General features: G+C 39.2%; 1 long non-coding RNA gene across 1 annotated transcript in view; it reads left to right on the top strand.

Annotated features, from left to right (window-relative positions):
* LOC135231177 (uncharacterized) overlaps positions 1-20,315 on the top strand; it is a 112,465-nt gene that overhangs the window by 89,737 nt on the left and 2,413 nt on the right. The gene's annotated exons all lie outside the window — the stretch shown is intronic.

Raw genomic sequence — 20,315 nt, 5'->3', positions numbered from 1 at the left:
GAACTGCCCCATAGAGTTTCCAAGGAGCTCCTGGCAGATTCGAACTGCCGACCCTTTGGCTAGCAGCCCTAATAGCACTTAACCACTACTCCACCAGGGTTTGTAAAATCGGGGAAGAAATAAATTAACTTGCAGAAATGCTTTGAGGATTAAATGAAATAATGTATGTAAAGTATTTAATGGTGTTCAGCACAGAGTAGGTGCACATAAAATGGTAGCTACTATTAGTCACAGCTATTGTTAATAGTACCTTTTACAGAGGTAGTATAAGGTAGTGTTTGATGTAAGGGCTCTGAAGTAGATTTGCCTGAGGTGGAATCCTGACTTCTCCACTCATTAACTGTGTTAAATTGGGTTAGTTGATGCAATAAAAGTAATAGGACACATTTCCTGGGACTGTTCTGAGATTTTGAAGAGATAATATCTGTAGAACACACCATGATGTCTGGCTCGTAATGTATGCTTAATTAACGTTAGCTGCTGTCATCATCATAGCACCAGTTTTTTGTTTTTTTTGAGGAGGTAATGGTAATTAAACCAGAATCCACGTGATTACAATTCTGTAACTAATAACCAAGTTAAATGACCACAAAATCTGGTGTGGTTCACTTACAGCATTAGTTCTTAAACTTTTGCGTGCATCACATCATCTGTGGGGCTTAAGAACACAGCTGAATCCTATTTCAGACTTACAGAATCAGAATTTTTAGGAGGGAGTCCAGGCAGCTGTGTTTTCCACAAGACACATGAATGATTCTGATACACAAGAAAGTTTGAGAACCACCGATTATAGTGTCTTTCTCTTTTGGTTTTCAATTATTTCACATTTTTTCGAGCCCCATGATGTTCATTCAGATAGTGTTAAATTAGTAACACCCCTGTGTCCAGTCGACCATTTGGTTTTTACTTGATGCCTGGGTAGGTTGTATTCTTAATTTACATAATTAGGCCACTGGCTGGGAGTTTTAAAATTTTCTTTCATTTGAAAGGGTATGTTTTGCTTTTTGTTTTCTACCATCTACAACATACTTTGCTGTTCAGGATAATTCCATGAACATATTCATAGCCAGAACTGAAAAGTAACATGAAGGAGTAACTAGGCCAATGTCCAGATTTTATTGATTAAAGGCTATGCTTTCTTCTAAAAGCTATGATTAAAATTCAGGTTTCTCGATTTCCGGATGTGTGCTCTTTCCACTACAACATGCTGCCTCCAGTATTTTGATGACTTGATTTGACACTGAAAAAAGGCAGCATGTGCACATTTTGAAACTCTTTCAGGTCACTAAAAGCATTGTTTATAAAATGATCTCTCCTAAATCATCAGGTGTATGAAAGGGCTTGTGCTTTCTAAATGAGAAGACTTGTAAAGAAAAACTAATATAAAGTTTTCTTATGTTAATAAACAAATGCAGAGTGTAATTTTACATTATTAAATAATTTTGCTGTGCTCATCTTATAGTTGTATATGAACACTCTTCTCCACCAGACACTTTTGACATATTCTTGTTATTTAGAAATGACAGAATTCAAATAACAAGTGCCTCAACATAATTCTATACCCTAAAAAAGACCTGTAGCAGAACTTTAAGCATTAAGGAGGCTTAAGGAGTAACATTTATAAACTTATCCAAATCATCAAATAGTGCTTATTCAGTAGTACCGGGAAGATTAAGGTGACTTTCTTTTTTTAAAAAAACCTGATCCTAAAGGAAGAACCAGAAACTGATCCATGTGCATCAGGCCAAATTAAGACCCCAGTGAGTGAATTATTATTGTGCACTTACTGTATGGTTGCTGTTGTGTGCCATTAAGTTGATTCTGACTCATAGTGACCCTGTACATCAGGGTAGAACTGCCCCATAGGGTTTCCTAGACTGTAATCTTTTCGGGAACAGATGGCCAAGTCTTTTCTACCAGGAGCCGCTGGCAGGCTCAAACTGCTGACCTTTTGGTCAGTAGCCAAGTTCTTAACCATTGAGCCAACAGAGCTCTTTTACTGTACGGTAGGAATTTCATATACCTTATCTGGTTTAATCCTTATAATAACCTTGCATTTTATCGATAGGGAAACTGAAGCACAGAGAGGTTGTTGTTAGGTGCTGTCGAGTGGGTTCCAAATCATAGCAACCATATGTACAATAGAATGAAACACTGCCCAATCATGCTCCATCCTCATAACCCTTGCTATGCTTGAGCCCATTGTTGCAGCCACTGTGTCAATCCATCTCATTGATGGTCTTCCTCTTTTTTGCTGACCCTCTATTTTACCACGCATGATGTTCTTCTCCAGGGACTGGTCCCTTCTGATAACATGTCCAAAGTATGTGAGACGAAGTCTTGCCATTCTCACTAGTTCTAAGGAGTATTCTGGCTGTGCTTCTTCCAGAACAGATTTGTTCTTTCTTCTGGCAGTCTGTGGTACATTCAATATTCTTCACCAACACAATAATTCAAAGGCATCAATTCATCTTCAGTCTTCCTTATTCATTGTCCAGCTGTTGAAAATATCATGGCTTAGGTCAGGCGCACCTTAGTCTTCAAAGTGACATCTTTGCTTTTTAACGCTTTAAAGAGGTCTTTTGAAGCATATTTGCCCAATGCAATATTTCCTTGATTTCTTAACTTCTGCTTCCATGTGTGTTGATTGTGGATCCAAGTAAAATGAAATCCTTGACAACTTCAATATTTTCTCTGTTAATCATGATATTGCTTATTGGCCCAGTTGTGAGGATTTTTGTCTTCTTTATGTTGAGGTACAATCCATACTGAAGGCTGTGGTCTATGATCTTCATCAGTAAGTGCTTCAAGTCCTCTTCATTTTCAGCAAGCAAAGGTTGTATCATCTGCATATCTCAGGTTGTTAATGAGTCTTCCTCCAATCCTGATGCCCAGTTCTTCTTTATATAGTCCAGCTTCTGGGATTCTTTGCTCAGCATACAGATTGAATAGGTATGATGAAAGGACACAACCCTGACACATACCTTCCCTGACTTTAAACCACAAAATATCCCCTAGTTTGAACGATTGCCTCTTGATCTATGTAAGGTTCCTCATGAGCACAATTAAGTGTTCTGGAATTCCCATTCTTTGCAATGTTATCCATAAGTTGTTATGATCCACACAGTGGAATCCCTTTGCATAGTCAATAAAACTCTGGTAAACATCTTTCTGTTATTCTCTGCTTTCAGCCAGGATCCATCTGACATCAGCAATGATATCTCTGGTTCCACGTCCTCTTCTGAGTCCAGCTTGAACTTCTGGCAGTTACCTGTTGATGTACTGTTACAGATTCTTTTGAATGATCTTCAGCAAAATTTTACTGTGTGAGATATTAATGATACTGAACAATAATTTCTGCATTCTGTTGGATCACCTTTCTTTGAAATGCGCAGAAATATAGATCTCTTCCCATTAGTTGGCCAGGTAGTTGCCTGCCAAATTTCTTGACATAGATGAGTGAGCACTTCCAGTCCTGCATCCATTTGTTGAAACATCTCAATTGGTATTCTTTCAATTCCTGGAGCCTTGTTTTTCGCCATTTCAGTGCAGCTTGGACTTCTTTTTTTTCTTCAGTATCATCGGTTCCTGATCGTATGTTACCTTCTTAAAATGGTTGAACATCAACCAATTCTTTTTGGTGTAGTGATTCTGTGTATTTTCTTCCATCTTCTTTTGATGCTTCCTGCGTCATTCGATATTTTCACGGAAGAATCCTTCAATATTGCAATTTGAGGCTTGAATTTTTTCTTCAGTTCTTTCAGCTAGAAAAATGCCAATTGTGTTCTTCCCTTTTGCCTTTCTAACTCCAGGTCTTTGCACGTTTCATTATAGTACTTTACTTTGTCTTCTTGAGCTGCCCTTTGAAATTTTTCTGTTCAGGTTTTTGACTTCATCAATTCTTCCATTCACTTCAGCTACTCTACATTCAAGAGCAAGTTTCAGAGTCTCTTCGGACATCCATTTTGGTTTTTTCTTTCTTTCCTGCCTTTTAAATGACCTATTGCTTTCTTCGTGTATGATGCCCTTGATGTCATCCCGCAATTCATCCAGTCTTTGGTCAAGAGTGTTCCAAATTTACTCTTGAGCTGGTCTCTAAATTAAAAGGTGGGATATATTCGAGGTCATGTTTTGGCTCTCGTGGACTTGCTTTAATTTTCTTCAATTTCTGCTTGAACTTACATATAAGCTTTGATGGTTTTTTTTGCTGTTGGTCCCTGGCCTTACTCTAACTGATGATATTGATCTTTTCCATTGTCTCTTTCCACAGATGTAGTCAATTTGATTCCTGTATACTCATCTGGCAAAGTCCATGTGAATAGTCGCCATTTATGTTGTTGAAAATAGTTATTCACGATGAAGAAGTCATTGGTCTTGCAAAATTCTATCATATGATCTCTGGCATCGTTTCTATTACCAAGGTCATATTTTCCAACTACTTATCCTTCTTTGTTTCCAATCACCAGTAATTATCAGTGCATCTTGACTGCAAGTTTGGTCAATTTCAGGCTGCAGAAATTGATAAAAATCTTCAATTTCCTCACCTTTGTCATTAGTGGTTGGTTCATAAATTTGAATAATAGTTGTATTAACTGGTCTTTCTTGTTGGCGTATGGATATTATCCTATCATTGACAACATTGTATTTCAGGATAGACCTTGAAGTGTTCTTTTTGATGATGAATGCCATGCTGTTCTTCAATTTGTCATTCCCAGCATAGTAGACCATGTGATTATCTGATTCAAAATGACGAACACCCATCCATTTCAGCTCACTAATGCTTAGCATATTGATCTTTATACAGTCCTGTTCATTTTTGACGACTTCCAATTTTCCAAGATTCGTACTTGGTACATTCCATGTTCTGATTATTAGTGGATGTTTGCAGCTGTTTTGTCTCATTTTGAGTCATGCCACCTCAGCAAATGAAGTTCCCAAAAGCTTTACTCCATCCACTACATTAAGGAAGACTCTACTTTGAGGAGGCAGCTCTTCTCCAGTCATATTTAGAGCACCTTCCAACCTGAGGGGCTCATCTTCCAGCACTATATTAGACAGTGTTCTCCTGCTATCCATAAGGCCAGTTTTTTCAGAAGTAGACTGCCAGGTCCTTCTTCCTCGTCTGTCTTTGTCTGTAAGCTCTACTGAAACCTGTCCACCATAGGTGATCTTGCTGCTATTTGAAATACCAGTGGCATAGCTTCCAGCAGCACAGCAATATGCAAGCCACCATATTATGGCAAACTGACAGATGCTTGGGGACAGAGAGGTTAGGTGTGGGATATGAAATTAGATTGCTACTGTTTTGTTCTGAGCTTATAGAGTTTTATCAATTGCAAGTCAAAAACCTAACTGTATATTTGTTAGTTGAAGCAAATAGTGGGTGTTCAATAAATATTTGTAGGAATAAAGCAAAGAACTTGTTTTGAGGAGTTTTGCACCAAAGGGAAGTTCAAGAATGGACAAGATTCAAAAGGTCAAAGGCCAGGCAAGTTTCCAACAGAAAATCAAGTTTAGAATGAAAGAGGAAGGCTAAGAGATAGAGACCTGAACTCAGGAACCAGTTGCAGAGATGTGAAAAGATTTTCAGAATGAGTGTCTCTACAGGATTAAGTTCATTTCTGAGTGTACTGGGGTGCCCGTAGTGTTTTTGAAATTCTGCTTGGTACAAGTTGAAAAAAACTGTCATTTCAGTGCTGCAGTATTCTGTCTCAAGAGATGAGATTTAAATTTGGGACAGACTCTGAGGTTTGGGAGAGCATTAAAAAAAAAAAAAGAGGACCCTTTAATTATACAACTGTAAAGCAGATATGTTTGGTTGCCTTTGGCTTCAATAAGGTAAATAGTTGTGTGTTAAAATATAGGTGCTTCATAGTGCAGGGTTGTATTTCTGCAAGTTTTTCCCCCTTTGCATGTTAATGATTCTGAAATTGCTAGCTGCCCATCAGAGCAAATTATTACATTGTTACCATTTTCTGTGTACATACATAGAAGTTTCTGTCATCTGAGTGTCACTTTGGCTGAGTTATTTGCATAATACTGTATTTATTTACATTCGAATTTAAATTGGGAATCCCTTATTGTCATTTAAAATAACTTCAGAAAGGTTACATTTTAATGTAGCATTGAAAAGAACAGTTACTGTGTATATAGAAGGGCATGGTAATAGAGCTATGGGATAAAAATTTGTTGTAATTGAGCAATTTTGTCACTGGAAGATTGGCTTACTGTCCATGTTTTCCTTTTTTTTGGTCCATGTTTTCTTGATTAACAAAAAACAACATGCTTTACAGGTAGGAAGAAAGGGGAGCCAACCACAGATACTTTGTTTCATTTTGTAACTGTGACATGTGTAAAAGGATTGTGTGTCAGTGTTTGACAATAAAATTAAAGGCAGTGTAAATTGTCAAATATAGGAGAGATGAGCTGACTGATTTATGCATCATAAAAGATTTGAGCACTAAATATATGTCAACATTCTCTGGCTAATATTCAGGAAAAGCTGTTTAATTTCTAGTCATATGTAATTCAATGGAGAAAATAAAAACAAGTGCAAAAGGCAGAAAACATCTTGGCATTCTTTAATATGCCTTGGAATTATCCTGTTAATCCTAAAAGTTATAAAGGGGACAAGCAAGGGTTATGCCAAATGGAGTGTCACCATTTGATGTCATGTATTATGATGTTTGTAAGAACTGATTCGGAAGTTTATGATTAGGACAAGACTTAAACAAAAACTGTGATTGTAATACCACATAATAAAGTGGAATATAACTGTATGGATAAATACATGCTATTGTTGATTAGTAAAATATTTTTGTGTATATTTCTGAAGAAAAAAATGCCTTAAATTGATGGTGAATCTGATAATTAATGGCATTTTAGAATCAAAGAATTAGAAATTCTTCTTTTCTAAGTACAGATCAAAACTCTTCCATCTGCTACTGTTTGGTTTTTCCTGGGGAGATTTATCATGTTCTAGTTAAAAAAAAAAAAAAATTTTTTTTCTAGTTAAACAAAATTTACCACATAGTCTAAGCCAACATGAAGGGAATCACAGGAAAGGGGTAGAGATATTACTTTATCTTATAACATATGAGAGACTATAAAAAGAACTGGATTGGACTTGGAAAAGCTCATTTTGGATTGTTAATGCCTGATTTGTGGTATTATTTAGAAAGGAATGACCCACACTTTTGGAAATGTACTGAATCCTTGAGGCTCTCAGGGCAAGTTCGTACCTTTGTGGAATGGTGGTTTCCATGATGAAAGTGAGAATTCCTCCTGTCAGTCATCTTGGAAAAAGCAGATCCTGGGAGGGCAAATAAGGACTTGGTTGTGGGCCTTAGACTGATGGGCGATGAGGGGAGAACTCTCTTCTCTCATCGGACCTTTTGGCATTTCTCCTTGGCTTTGCTGCACAGATAGGTCAGTGCACTACCGGTGGTAGGGGTGAACTAACCCTAGCCATAAATGCAGGTTGAGATCTATGCACAGGGGTCCTCTAAGGGTACCTAGTGCTAGCTTCTGGGCTTAAAGTCTCTGACAGGAGCCACATTGTATAAACCAAAATAATCAAACCCGTTGCTGTCGAGTTAATTCCCACCCATAACGACCCCCTAGGACAGAGTAGAACTGCCCCTTAGGGTTTCCAAGGAGCAGCGAAGGTTTCAAAATGCTGACCTTTTGGTTAGCAGCCATGGCACTTAACTACGCCACCAGGGTTTCCACATTGTATAGCAGTTATAAATTACCACATTTTTATGCAAATAACGTGCACCTTCTATGTTTGTTTGCCAACTGCACCCTCCCCTGTGAGAGATTTTCATAAGCATTGCTATGCCAACTCTTTTTTTTTACATATTGCTGTAAAAAAATTAGCATAGTGTGCTTACAAAAATACCTAGCCGGGTGAGGGCGTGGCTGGCAAACAAACATAGAAGGCTCGAGTTATTTGTGTAAAAGTACAGTACTCTCTCTGCCAGTGATTCAAATATTAATGTGCATAGATATCACCTGGGAAACATCCTATATGTAGATATCTGAGATCTACTTCTAGAAATTCTAATTAATTAAGTCTGAGGTAGGACCCTTAATCTTGTTAGTAACAAACACCACAGAAATTCTAATACATTTACTTCACATTCAGGAAGTAATCTCACGTTGTCTTCCTTTTGGTTATTGTCTTAGTTTCTTGGTGCTGCTGTAACAAAAATACCACAAGTGGGTGGCTTTAATGAACAGAAATTTATTTTCTCATACTTTAGGAGGCTGTTGTTGTTGTTAGGTGCTGTTGAATCAGTTCTGACTCATAGGTGACCCTGTGTATGGGAGAATAAAACATTGCCCAGTCCCGCACAATCTTCACAATCATCATTATGTTTGAGCCCATTGTTGCAGCCACCGTGTCAATCCATTTCATTGAGGGTCTTCCTCTTTTTCAACGACCCTCTGCATTACCAAGCATGATGTCCTTCTCCAGGGACTGGTCCCTTTGATAACATGTCCGAAGTAAGTGAGACGAAGTCTTACCATCTTTGCTTCTAAGGATCATTCTGGTTGCACTTCTTCCAAGACAGATTTGTTTGTTCTCTGGTAGTCCGTGGTGTATTCAATATTCTTCGCCAATACCATAATTCGAATGCATCAATTCTTCTTTGGTCTTCCTTTTTCGTTGTCCATCTTTTGCATGCATATGAGGTGATTGAAAATACCATGGCTTGGGTCAGGCGCACCTTAGTGCTTAAAGTGACATCTTTGCTTTTGAACACTTTAAGGAGGTCTTTTGCAGCAAATTTGCCCAATACAATACATCATTTGTTTTCTTGACTACTGCTTCCAGGGATGCTGATTATGGATCCAAGTAAAACGAAATCCTTGACAACTTCAATGTTTTCTTTAGGAGGCTAGAACTTCGCATTTAGGGCGCCAGCTATAGGGGAAGGCTTTCTCTCTCTGTTGGCTCTGGGGGAAGGTCCTTGTGTCTTTTTAGCTTCTCTTCCTTGGTTCCTTGGTAGTCTTCATGTGGGATGTATCTTCTCCTCTGTGTGTGCTTTCTTTTCTTGCCTGATCTGCTCTTTTTGTATCTAAAAGGTGATTGGTTTAACACACACACACTATACTGATATGGCATCGTTAACATAATAAAGAAAACCCTATTCCCAAATGGGTTAATATCCATATAAGTATAGGGGTTAGGATTTACAACACATATTTTGGGAGACATAATTCAATTAATAACAGTTGCTTTGGACCTTTGTTGTAGGCTTGATATCAATGGGAGTCTGCTGTTATGAATCACTGATAGGGCCTGTTACATGCTTGAAATGTGTGGCAAAGTGAAGGGAAATGCCTCACCCTTTAGGTCAGAGCAATGGGAGCCATGGTGATGACCAAGCTGAAGATAGCAATGCTTAGTAGAGTGGCTGTCTCATTAGGGACATAAGGTGAAGCAGCAGCCCTAGTTAGGATGCTGGGGAAGGGTTGAAGTCTTCAAGGGTTTTTTGTGGGGAAAGAAATAAGAGGAAATAATTCCGGAGTCAAGGATACAGACAATTTATAACAAACAGGTTTAAGAGCGCAGGATGGTTTCAAAAAGAAGGAAAGACTACCGTTTATTCCATCCTCCTCCACTCCCAGATGTTAAGTAGCCAGTAAAGACTGATTTCAGTTTCCTTCAAGCGTGACAAAGAGGAAAAGACAGAGCCTGACACTCCTGCTCTCCGGTGACCGTTCTTATCAACAAAGGCTACTTTGGCAGCTCAGTGCCCGTGATCTTGGAAACTTTCCCTGGATTCTGTCCCTTGGTTATCCGCTCCCCTCCACAGACATCCTCAAGCAGCCCAGTGACTGGAAAGCTCAGTATCGCCTCTAGAGGGCGCTTGGGTCTCTGCTAAAGCCTGAATGGCCCCAGTGGCTTAGGATTCCACTTACCTTCAGAGAAATTCCTTTTTTAAGGTTACATGGAAAGGGAGGCCTGTGGGGGTTCTAATCTGTGTCCTGCAGTCTGTCTTTTTCAGTGGCAGGCTCAGGGCCAGTTTCCCTCTCTCTCTGTTGGCTCTGGAAATGTTCTTGAATTTTCCGCAAGTACCCATTTCCCAGAACTCCTCCTGTACTGCAGGGGGTTAGTTGTATAACCCAACACTTTCTCCTGGCATGACCGTTTCTCAGGGGTCTCATGGTCTTGGCACCAGCCCTAGTTACCTCTTTCTTTGTTGCTCCAAGGAGACCTGGTGGTCTAGTGGTTAAAGCACTGGGCTGGTAACAGAAAAGTCGGGGGTTTGAACCCACCAGTTGCTCCGAGGGAGAAAAATGTGGCAATTGGCTTCCATAAAGATTTACAGCCTTGGAAACCCTATGGGGCAGTTCTACTTTGTCCTATAGGGTTGCTATGAGTTGGAATCGACTCTATGGCAGTGGGTTGAAATCGACTCGATGTTGTTCCAAGTAGAGCACAAGTTCTTAGAGGTGGACTGAGCTCAGGTACTGCTGTAGGGATGGATCCCGGAGCACCCTAAGATAAATTTACAAACTGAACCTTGACAATAACCCCGGCAAGCATCAATAATGTCATTTGCCAGTTAGGAATAAATAAAAAGAAGTTCTTTTACATCAACCCAAAGAAAGGCAATTTTGACCTTTTTGTCCTCAATAGATTGTTTGCTTGCAGTAAAAAATATTCACATGGCACAGACGTCATTAATATGGGTGACCTAAAGGTTAACATAGCCCAGGGAATGCTTTTCATTGTTCTGTATTGTTTGTTTCCCTTTTGTGAAATCCTGTAGCCAGGGAGCTGCATAGTTCCATTACGCGGTCCAGTAGCACATTACTAATTGCATACTTTAAAATACAGATTTATGTTGGTTTGTTTGGTCAAACCAGGAGAGAAACCAATGCAGGGGGTTATAAAGCGTCAAGGTTATAAACTTCATGGAGCTTTCAGGCAAATGAGGAATTTTTATTAATTCTTTAAATGCAAATGTGCAGTAATGTCTCTACTTGCTGTACCCCCTGCAGCGCTCCAGGTAGGAAAGGATTGCAACCATCTCAGCTGGGGACCAAGTGGAGAGAAAATATATCTGATTGTTCAGACACTCTCTGTTGCCAGATAGTTTAGCTGAATATAGAAGACTCTCCTTTGCCCCTGACTCCATTCCTAAAAGAGCATATATTGAATACAGATGCAAAGCAAAGGAATCCCTCTCATTTGTCACCCCCGGCAGGACACATTTTGGAATAAAATCAGCAGGCATCTTGGCAGACACCCAAAATATCAGGTAAATTGTTAACTGTCTGACTATTCTTTTACAACACCAAAATTGTGGGTGATATTAAAGCAAAACCTCTTTATTTTAAACTAGTGATTCACAGTTCTATTTTAGATGCCCAGAGATACTTCTTCCTAAGAAATTTGAAAAGTGTGCTTTCTTTTTCCCTTTTCTTTTTGTACAATAGTAGCAAAAGTCCACACTTAGAATAATAAATCAACACATATTAACCATTTTCATATTCCAGTTAAGGGTATTTTGGGTTATCATGAAAAAGATCCTAAATATTCCTTCTTCTGACCAAGTCAACGTGGGACAAACTTTTTTCACACTTTATTACATTGCCTGTAAACCAAAAAACCAAACCCATCACCATCAAGTCAATTCTGACTCATAGTGACCCCTATATGACAGAGTAGAACTGCTCCATCGGGTTTCCAAGGGGTGGCTGGTTATAAAAAATGGCATTGAGGTAGTGTCTGACCTCCTCTAACTTCACAACGGGGAAGGAGAACTGAGACCAACAGCCCAAGGCTGATTCCCATGAGACAGAGGTCAGATTTGCCTCCTCTCTCTGCCATCTTTACCAATTCTGACACCAACTGTCCCTCCCACAGCACTCTTTACTTTTCTGCTGGGTTTGATAATTCATTGCGATGGCCACAAAGAACTCACAGACAATACTTATGATTATGGGGTTTATTAGGGAAGTAACAGGTTACAGTTCAGGCTCAGGAACACTCAAGGATACAGTTCTTCCATCAGGGCAGCCTCTTCTCAGCTATACTCACAGGCATGACCCTCCTTGGCCCTAAGCCTCTGCCCAAAGCACTCAGCTTTCTCCTCTGAGAAGCCCACCACGCTGCCTCCTGCTGCCAGGTCTCTCCTGCCACCGCTTCACACCATCTTAAAGATTACAGCTCACTCTCTGTTTCCTGGGTCCAAGAGCTTCTCAGTGCAGGGATCCCAGGTCCAAAAGACATGTTGGCTCCTGGCTGTTCTTCTTTCTTGGTGGTAGGCTCCTCCTCTCTGCTCTGGAATTGGCTCTCTTTTAAGGCAAAACTGACCAATCCCCTTGGTAGACCACAATTACCCTATCACACAGTCCTGCCCAGTCACTTGGTGGGAGTTACAAGACCATGGCTAGGAAGGCCACCCAAAAGTAATCAACTGCACTGCACTGGTGGATTCGAACTGCTGACCTTTTGGTTAGCAGCCAAGCTCCTGGACCATTTTGCCATGAGGGCGCCCACATTATGTGTAAAAAAAGTGTAGCCAGTATTATTCTGACCTGTTTTTTGTTTGTTTATAATGCATGTTAGTTTTTGCTAGGTGCTGTCAAGTCAATTTTTGACTTATAGTAATCCCATGTGACAGAGTAGAACCGCCCCATAGGGTTTTCTAGGCTGTAATCTTTATGGGAGCAGATTGCCAGCTCTTTCTTCTGTGAAATGGTTGGGTAGGTTGGAACCCCCAACCTTTCAGTTAGCCCTTGATTGCACTTAACCATTGTGCCACCAGGGCTCTTTTTATAATACAGTAGAGTTTTTTTCTTCCTTTTTATTGTTGCAAAGATATATATAACACAATACAGTAGAGTTTTGATGGTTAAAGAAGGAGGAGATTGTTTTACAACGGTAGTTCTCAACCTGAGGGCTCCTGAGCAACCTGGATTAGATACAGAGTTCTCCAATCTACACGTGCAACAAGCATTTCTAGAGCCTCAATAAATAACAGGTCTTGCATATATATGTGCTCTATGAAGTCACATACCAAATTTGTTTTTATTCACCTTTGTATCTTCAATGCCTACCTCAGTGCCTGGTACATACTAGGCATTTGTTGTTGTTAGGTGCCATCAAGTTGATTCTGACTCATAGTGACCCTATGTACAAGAAAAACAAACACTGCCCAATCCCGCACCATCCTTACAATCATTATGCTTGAGCCCATTGTTGCAGCCATTGTGTCAGTCCATCTTGTTGAGGGTCTTCCTCTTTTTCGCTGACCCTCTACTTTACCAGGCATGATGTCCTTCTCCAGGGACTAGTCCCTCCTGATAACATGTCTAAAATATGTGGACGAAATCTTGCCATCCTTGCTTTTAAGGAGCATTCTGGCTGTACTTCTTCCAAGACAGATTTGTTCGTTCTTCTGGCAATCCATGGTATATTCAATATTCTTTGCCAATACCATAATTCAAAGGCATCAATTCTTCTTTGGTCTTCCTTATTCATTGTCCAGCTTTCACGTACATATAAGGCGATTGGCAACATCATGGCTTGGGTCAGGTGCACCTTAGTCCTTAAAGTGACATCTTTGCTTTTTAACACTTTAAAGAGCCCTTTTGCAGCAAATTCGCCCAATGCAATGCGTCTTTTGATTTCCCGGCTGCTGCTTCCATGGGCATTGATTGTGGATCCAAGTCAAATGAAATCCTTGACAATTTCAATCTTTTCTCCATTTATTATGATGTTGCTTATTGGTCCAGTTGTGAGGATTTTTGTTTTCTTTATGTTGAGGTGTAATCCATAGTGAAGTAGTCTTTAATCTTCATCAGTAAGCGCTTCAAGTCTTGATTAGGCATTTAGGAAATGAATAAGGGAAATAATGAGTATGATTTTCTAAGTATATGTACATTCTGTTGTAATAAATAAAATACAAATTGATTTCAAAAGCATTACTTTATAAATTCATACTTTATCATCATGATTTCTTAATAAATACTAAGCACAGATAATAACCCGAGGAGGTCCTCAAAAATTTTTATGTTAAAATGGGTCCTTATAACCTGAAAAGGTTGGAAACTACTCATATGCAGCTTCCCTGATAGGAAATCATCCAGTCTTGACTATTTCCAGTGTTATGCTTCTTACCTCTTCAGGGGGTGGTATGTTTCCTTATTGGGCAGATAAACTGTTAAAAAAATTCTTCCTTGTATTGAGTTCAAATCTGTCTCCTTGTGTTTTCCACGGGTCTTATTGATTCTAGTTTAGAGAAACAGGATTAGTATACGCCTTCTTTTAAGGAATAGCCTTTATCAGTTGCCAGTTTTTCTTTCTTTTTATTGCGCTTTAGGTGAAAGTTTACAGAGCAAATTAGTTTCTCATTAAACAGTTAATACACAAATTTGTTTTGTGACATTGGTTGCCAACCCTGTGGTGTGTCAACACTCTCCCCTTCTCCACCCTGGGTTCCTTGTTTCCATTCGTCCAGTTTTCCTGTCTGTTCCTGCCTTCTCGTCTTTGCTTTTGGGCTAGTGTGCCCATTTAGTCTTGTATACATGATTGAACTACGATGCATGTTCCTCATGTATGTTATTGTTTGCCCTATTCACCTGTCTAATCTTTGGTTGAAGGGTGAACCTTGGGATTGACTTCAGTACTGAGCTAAAAGGGTGTCTGGGGGCCCTACTTTTGGGGTTTCTCCAGTTTCTGTCAGACCAGCAAGTGTGGTCTTTTCTTTGTGAATTTGAATTTTGTTCTACATTTTTCTCCCACTCTGTCTGGGACCCTCTATTGTGACCCCTGTCAGAGTATTTGGTGGTGGTAGCCGGGCACCATCTAGTTGTTCAGGGCTCAATCTGGCGGAGGCTGCGGTAGTTGTGTTCCATTAGTACTTTGGACTAGTCTGTCCTTTGTGTCTTTGGTTTTCTTCATTCTCCTTTGCTTCAACCAGGATGGGACCAGTAGATGTATCTTAGGTGTCTGCTTTTAAGACCCCAGACACCACTCACCACAGTCGGATATAGAACATCTTCTTTATAAACTATGTTATGCCAATTGAGTTAGATGTCCCCTGAGGCCATGGTCGTCAGCCCTCAGCCCAGTAATTCTGTCCCTCAGGGAGTCTGGATGTGTCTAAAAAGCAAAGACGTCATCTTGAAGACTAAGGTGCACCTGACTCAGGCCATGGTGTTTTCAATAGCCTCATATTCATGTGAAAGCTGGACAGGGAATAAGGAAGACAGAAGAAGAATTAATGCCTTTGAATTTTTGTGTTTGTGAAAAATATTGAATAGAGCATGGACTTCCAAAAGAACAACAAGTTTGTCTTGGAAGAAGTACAGCCAGAGTGCTTCTTAGAAGCAACGATGGTGAGACTATGTCTCACATACTTTGGACATGTTATCAGGAGTGACCAGTCCCTGGAGAAGGACATCATGCTTGGTAAAGTAGAGAATCAGGAAAAAGAGGAAGATCCTCAAAGAGATGGATTGACACAGTGGCTGCAGCAATGGAATGGGCTCAGACACAACAATGATTGTGAGGATGTCACAGAACTGGGCAGTGTTTTGTTCTGTTGTGCATAGGGTCACTATGAGTTAGAACTGACTTGATGGCACCTGACAACAGCAACAACATGAGGCTTCTATGGCTTTGCCTTGGCCATATTGTGGTGACTTCCTCAGTATTGTGTACTGTTTTACCCTTCACCAAATTTACTACTTATCTATTGTCTAGTTAGTGTTTATAATAAGCAACTTATTGTAAGCTAGCATCTTTGTCAAATCTAACCAAAATCCCTTCTTCAAAATTCTTTGAAATTTAAAATTGATGAATTAAAAAATTTTGATGATTTTTATTAATCTGGGTCTTAAAAGACATAGACCATTATTTAAAAAAATGTAGATGGTAATTCAGGGCGCTGAACAAAAGTAGGAACCATCATACAGTGTGCAATGCCTTTAGCATGTGCTTCATTGTCAGAAACTTCATTACCAGAGTTAGAAAAAATATAGGGATGAAGAGATGTACTGTTGAACAGAGAACTCTGGCCCACTCCCACTCCCTCTATCTTTAGATACTTTCTCTTTCCTTCTTAAGTGAGATTTGTATCTTTTTATCTTCATCCATGTGATAGGCCCTCCCTCCTCTTGTAGTGCTTCCCTATGGAAGTTGGCCATGCCTTCCCCACATCCAAAACACCAAGTCCAAGGAACAGCCCAGGCCTTGGCTTGTGCAGGAAAGCCTTATCCAAGACACTGTCTCTCTTGCTCCTCTGTACTCAGTCAGTACTGATGAAGTACCTACTGAACTGCCCTTGACCTCTCTGCTGTTCCCCACAATCAGCCCAGCATGAAGGAGGCTTGAAGTTCTCCTCCCTAATCCTCTGTATGCTTTGGTCAACTTTACAGACATGATTTGAACCCAAAGCTATCACTATAATTTCTTTTCCTTCACTTTTCTTCCCTTCTGTTTTTTTTTTCATTAGATATTTAGGGTATTGAAAAACAAAACAACAGCAACAATAAAAAAAAACTGTTCTTTTTCCCGTCTATTTTCTTCACCCATCACTCCCTATTCTCTCTACTGTCCTGTCTTGTGCCCTATAGACTGCTGATTTCCATCTATGATTTATTTGCCAACAGCTTCTGATTTATCCATCTTAATTAAAAGTGGAAGTCAGTGTTAAGCAGGCTCCTGGCATCACGTTTTGATGAAGAATTATTATACTCAGAACACAGTGGGCCTACTGCTAGGTCAAACTGTAATGAATACCAAAGGAGGATTGACTATTGAGTGAGAGACAAAGTAACAAAACAAGCTAGTTGGAGCTGCCAGTCCATACTTGGCTGCCTCTTGTGTTCCTCTGATTACCAGAGACAGAATTAGTTATGAGTGGGAGATGATGCTTTCTTTTTCCATCACGACCCCATGTTGACTCATGGTCATTTCAAAAGGATCCCCAAGTCCACAATAATTTGCAATGAATATAAACACCTAATCTCTGCTTTTGGTCTTTTATTAAGGTCTACAATGGAATTATGTACTTGGTAGTTAAAAAAGCATATGGGAACCAATATCTAATCTGAATTTTTGACTTGCTTCAAGAAGTCACTTATTGCAACAAAATGCTATGGTATAAAGTCGAAAGGAGCTACTTGGTTTTCTTTTCTTTCATCTCAAGTATTCATTCTTACTCAGGATTTATTGGTATCCCTTTAATTCTTTTGGGTCTTCTGCTAAGAATTACCTGCAAGAATTGATGAATGTCAACTAGCTCTAGCTATGACTCCAGAGTTGAATTTAGCTAAACCAACCCAATTAAGATGTCAGTTTTAAGGGAAATATAGGACTTCCATAGTAATAACTAACCTATCCCCTTTTCACGAGGCCAGGAAAAGTTTATTGGATTGTTCTTTAACAGAAAACAGGAAATTCTATCAGTCATTATTTTGTGATGATTATCTAAATACATATCTAATGTTAAGTTCCAGAGAATTCTAGGACTGGAAGAAATACCTCAGGTCTTATGGCCCATTTCCATGATAGTTCTTTATACCCATGTTAAAAAGTCTAAATTTGCTCTTGGCTGTTTCTTCACCATATTAAGTGGCACATTCTCACCGGGCTTGAGTTAATCTCCACTCTTCAGAAGTAGAAAACATTTCTCTCACTCCTTCCTCTCCAAGAGCACTTGGAGCTTTCTGTAGTACAGTATGTAGATTCAATGACTTCTGCATATGGAGGGAACGTTACTGATTAGCCATTAGTAGAGCACATACTTCAAATGGTAGTTCTTCAAAAATAAGAGGCATGGAAAAAAAAAAAAGAGTAAAGTGTTGTAGATAAAAGCCAACTGCGATCTATGGACCTGGTTGAGATTCTAATTTGAATAAAGCAATTGTAAAAAGATGCTTTTGAGACAATTGAGAAATTTGAATGTGGACTGAGTACTAGATGATATTAAGAGATTATTGTTGGTTTTGTTAGATATGATCATTGTATTTGGGTTATGTTAAAAAAATTTCCTATCTGTTAGGGATACAAACTGAAATATTTATAGATGTAATGATAATATATTTGAGATTTGCTTTAAAATAGTTCAGAAAAATAAGATTGGAAAATGCTAATTATCGAAGCTATTCATTAGATCATCTGCTTTAATTTCGTGTGTTTGAAAATTTCTCAAAATAGTTTTTTAAAAAAGAGAAAGAACACATACTTTTTTTTGCCCACTAATAATTTGTTATTGTTATTATTCAGTAACACAGAAGAAATATTTTCCAATTCAAGTCTTCTCTATGTTACTTTTAATTTTAATGATAAAATTAAATTCAACAATTAATCACTTTTTTTTAGTGTTAATTACTATATTTCAGGTGCTTTACAATACCTAATTTAACAAATAACTCTGTAAGGTAGTTTTACTGTTCTTCTTTTGCAGGAGGAAAGATTCAGAGAGGTTAAATAACCAGTGCAAAGTTAATAGAGCTAGCAGGCAGGGATGGATCATCCAATAAGCAAGGAAAGCACGGGTTTACTTACTAATCTGTAGTGAACAATTTCACATTTTTTCACCACATCAAAGAGTCTGCTTCTAGGTATAGCGGGCATCTGTCTCTTTCCCAGCCCCACAGGGCCTTCCTACAGAATCAAAGCCTCTTCATGTTTATGGTCCCTGACAGGGCAGATGACTCAGTAAGCAAGGTAAGCAACAGCTCACTTCTGCTTATTTACTAATTTGAAGTTAACAATTTCACACGAGTTTCACTTTGATTTTGTGTGGCAAAACCCATGTAAAATTGTTCACTACAGATTAGTAAGTAAGCACAAATAAACCCGCACTTACCTTGCTTGTTGGATAATCTGCCCCTGCAAGAGGTGATGGAGGCTGAGATTTGAATATAGATCTAATTCTAAAGCCCACACTTCATGCACTACTATCCTACCTCTCATTCTGTTTGCAGGTTGTGGCCTTGTTGACTAGTCAGCAGCCAAGTAAACTGGCTAATAGAGAGTCTCTTAAAACTTAAGTCAGAGTATGTCACTCCTCGTTTTCTGCTGAAAAACCTTCCAGGGGCTACGAAATCTTTGCAGAATCTACAGTGCCCTTCATGCTCACTTCCCCTCCCCACTACTCCATTCCACCTCATTTCTTTCAACTTCCCCCTTCTCTTACTCTGCTCCAGCCACACTGGCCTCTTAAGTGCTTTCCAGAAGATGTAGGGAGCTTAGGCCCTTCACTTGCTATTCCCTCTGCCTGGAATGTCCTTTCCCCAGGTAACAGTTCACTTTGCCCTCCCTCCCCTCGTCCTCTTCAGTCTTTACTCAGAAGTCTTCTTATCATGGAGAACGTCCCTGGTCACCTATATAAAATAGCACCTCTACTGAGGTTTTCTCTTTACGTTTATTTTTCTCCATAGCACTTATCACTATTCGACAATATTATGTATTTATTTGTTTATTGTCTATTGCCCCTCAGTAGAATACAAGCTCATTGAGGGCAGGAACTTTGTTTTATTCACTGCTCTATCCCTAACACCTAGAACAGTGCCTGGCACATAGAAGTTGCTCACTGATACTTGTTGAATCAACACATGACTCTTGGCCTCATCAGCACAGTGATCTAAGTCACCTGGTTACATACATCTTGCCTAGACTAGGCAACCTCTGGGACTAAGAAGGAATCGCTGATAAAGGTCAGCAACATCCTCTGATATCATGTTTAATAATGTGGACATGAGGGAAATTTTGCTTCTGGATCCATCATTTCCTAGCTACTATGACCAAGTTCCTTAACTCTTTGGGTTTTGTTTCCACGTATGTAAAATGGAGATAATAATTGTTAGGTGATAATGTGTATTAGGTAATTACACAGCATAATGAGCAAGTTGCCCAATTCAAATCTCCTTTTTATAGTAAATCAGAAGTTTCCCTTTTAGTTCCATAAAGATTTTTTTTTTTTTTTTTTAATAATTCCAGAGAACTGCAAGAGCTCTGAAAGGCCTTTGGCTGGAAACTGAGGATTTATTAAAACCAATATGCTATTTCTCTTGTTTGGGCATGTAGATGACATGGAATAACCCCTCCGATTTATTGAATTGGCGTTTCTAGTATTGCTTATACTGCCAGATGATCACTACCCAATTTGATAAAAATCTCTTCATAATGGGGATTAGATGGTACAAAAATGACAATGGTCTCAGCTGGATCTGTCAGGTTTTTTTTTTTTTAGCTGAAAATATCCAGTATGCCAAAAGTTTGCACAAAGGCTTATTGTTGTTATAATTTTCTAGGACTTAACAAATTAACTATTGTT

The sequence above is a fragment of the Loxodonta africana genome, chromosome 4 (genome assembly GCF_030014295.1).
Source record: "Loxodonta africana isolate mLoxAfr1 chromosome 4, mLoxAfr1.hap2, whole genome shotgun sequence".
Classification (NCBI taxonomy): Eukaryota; Metazoa; Chordata; class Mammalia; order Proboscidea; family Elephantidae; genus Loxodonta; species Loxodonta africana.
Note: the sequence above shows the minus strand (reverse complement) of the source record. Positions and strands in the feature narration are given on the sequence as shown.